The 2598-nt window shown below is 42.5% G+C and overlaps 1 pseudogene; it reads right to left on the minus strand.

Moving 5' to 3' along the window:
* Nucleotides 1-1196: 1196 nt before the first annotated feature.
* LOC141222272 (dead end protein homolog 1-like) lies at nucleotides 1197-2194 on the minus strand (annotated as a pseudogene).
* Nucleotides 2195-2598: the final 404 nt, after the last annotated feature.

Consider the following 2598-nt stretch of genomic DNA (forward strand, 5'->3'; position numbering starts at 1 on the left):
CGGGGAGCGAGGAGGTGAGAGGGGCGGCGTCTCTGCCTGGCATGGGGCAGAGACGCCGATGCTACAAACAGCAAGGGATCAAATACTTATTTCCCTTACTGTATGTGCTACAGAATGCATTCAGGTGTGAATTAGAGGGAAGTGGTCTGTGCTCATCTTGATCAGCTGATTAAGGCTAAGCCAGATGCAGGATACTGAAGGGCCAAGTAAAAAAAGGTCATAAATAAGAGTATGGGGTAGGAGTTGTTAGTTGAAAAACATACCATGAGAATGTAAGAGCAGAGGAAGGAAGAAATCAGCATGGGAAAGTTGGGTCACGTACTCTTAAGCAATACACTTAAGGCAATGCACTGCAGACACGTCTATAGCAGACTCCTGGCTCACGTACTCAATATCACAATATCATACTAATAGGCCACTGCCTAAAACCATGTTCATCAGATGTGATCCGATATTACTGCGGTAATAATCGTGACATTTTGGGGAGGGTGCCAGATATTACACTCCATTCCATTTAAAGTCTGCCAGTTGTCTGTTTTTCAAACCTATTCACACTTGGTCGCTGACCAATAACATATCTCTGAACAATGTTGTCAGAGTATTACACCATTTTTACGGACTGACAATAAAACATACAGAAACAAAGCTAAAATGGATTTTGCTGGAAGAAATGTTAAGAAACATTCTTTGCAGGGTCATGACTTGTATATAAGGCCAAATAAAAAAAAAAGTGTGGACTGTGGAAGAGATTTATGTGACCAGAATGAACACTCATCTTGAGCTGATACCACCTAGCAGCACCTGTCCCTATTGTAAATGCATCTAACAGCGGTATCGATAGGGAGTAGAATAGATGTGTACTTTTTTTTCTGCAGCACGCAGTATAAGGCAATAATACCTGGCTGGATCAGTGTAATACGCTATCCTGCGATAGCTCACCCGTAAAAGAATTTCAGATAAGACAAGTAATATTCTAGAATATAGAATCTATTTGAATTGTCCTTTCCATTATTAAGGAGTGGGTCTCCTATACTGTTATTGCGTATGCAGCACTTTCAAGGGCTGCCAAAAATTAGGACGCACTCCAATACACTTTTGAAGAGACGTAAAAAAAATAAATAAATAAATAAAAACACATCAGGATCTTTAGGATAAAAACCAGACTGGTCAATGCAACCTCTTAATCCTTGCAAGCCTCAACACAAGGTAGACAGCAGCGGTGGTCGGTCTCCTAGACAACAAGCAAACTCCTTCATGATGATAGAGGCCACCATCTCCTTAGCTTGCTGGTACTTTTCAGTGGGAATGAGCTTGTCTCCAACCAGCCAGGAATATCCAGTGAATGGCACGCCATGGTTTGGTATTAGCACCCAGAACCAGAAGCGAAGCTATCCACAATTTCCATATCTCAGGAATATTATTTGGTAGACTGGCTGCCCAAACATTAGTTTCTCACAAAGGAGCTGAAGACACTGAGTGGCAGTAGATGCTAGTTTCTCCAGCATGACCTGTTTGTTAGATATCAGAGAGAGAACAGAATTGGGCTTTGCCATTGAGCCAGATTGCAGATCTTAAGTCTTACCGATTGCTGGAGCCAGTCCACAGTAAAAAAGAAGCCACAGAGTGTCCGGGAACCTTCACACACGCAAGGCTCTTGTCCAAGGCTGCTTCTCAGTGACAGTTGTATTCCACCACAGCCATATTCTTTAGCTTGGTCTGGCACAGAGGGAAACCATATCTACTCCGGCTGTCATTTCTCCCAGGAAGTCCTCTAATGCAGCTTCTTGCATAAGCAATGGCAGTCCTTCCAACATCAGCTCACACTTCTCGGTGCTTTGACACACATAGATCTTTGCGCCTTGAATTTCATGACTACAGAGTTGGGCAATGGCCTGATCAGCAATGCCTTTTTTTAAATAACATGCATAAGCAAAGCCACGGATTAGACCACTGAAGGTCATCATTAAGAAAAACTCATACAGATTTCCGACAGACTGAAAGAGGGGTATCAATGCATCTTCATATATCTCCGGAGGAATATTGCCAATAAAAATTTCAGAACCATTTCTCCAAGCCAGCCTGTAGAAGGGCCATCATATTTCCTTTTTCCATTCTCTTGCACCAGTGATACATTAGAGCTCCTCATCCACTTTATGAGTCCAGCTTTATTTTCCTGTTCACAGAGTTCAGCCATATCTGAGGTTCGCAGGCTGCACTGGCTGCTCCCTTCTGCTCCATGGCTCCTCTACTGCAGAGTCTGTGTCTCTTTGGATAAAGCCATGCTACCAAGCTGATGGTCTGCAGAGAGTCTGATCTTTGATTCTCTTTGTAAAGTCTCTTTGAACTCTGTCTCTAATCTCCTCCTGCTACAGAGGCATATGTTCCTTAAATAGTTCAATGTCCTCTGAAATACACATCCACAGGTCAAGGATTAGGGAGGGTATTATTCCACAGGGCTCAGGTCTCATTGTTTGAGCCTTTAATCAATTTACATAGTTGGTATAGCAGGGGGCTCTTGTGAATAAACATCTAGCTGGCTTTAGTATATTATGCAATTAGCATAGTAACAAACATAATTGTTTCAAAACAAAGAGAAGA

The sequence above is a fragment of the Phyllobates terribilis genome, unplaced genomic scaffold (genome assembly GCF_046119375.1).
Source record: "Phyllobates terribilis strain yellow unplaced genomic scaffold, ASM4611937v1 Scaffold_358__1_contigs__length_1942743, whole genome shotgun sequence".
NCBI lineage: Eukaryota > Metazoa > Chordata > Amphibia > Anura > Dendrobatidae > Phyllobates > Phyllobates terribilis.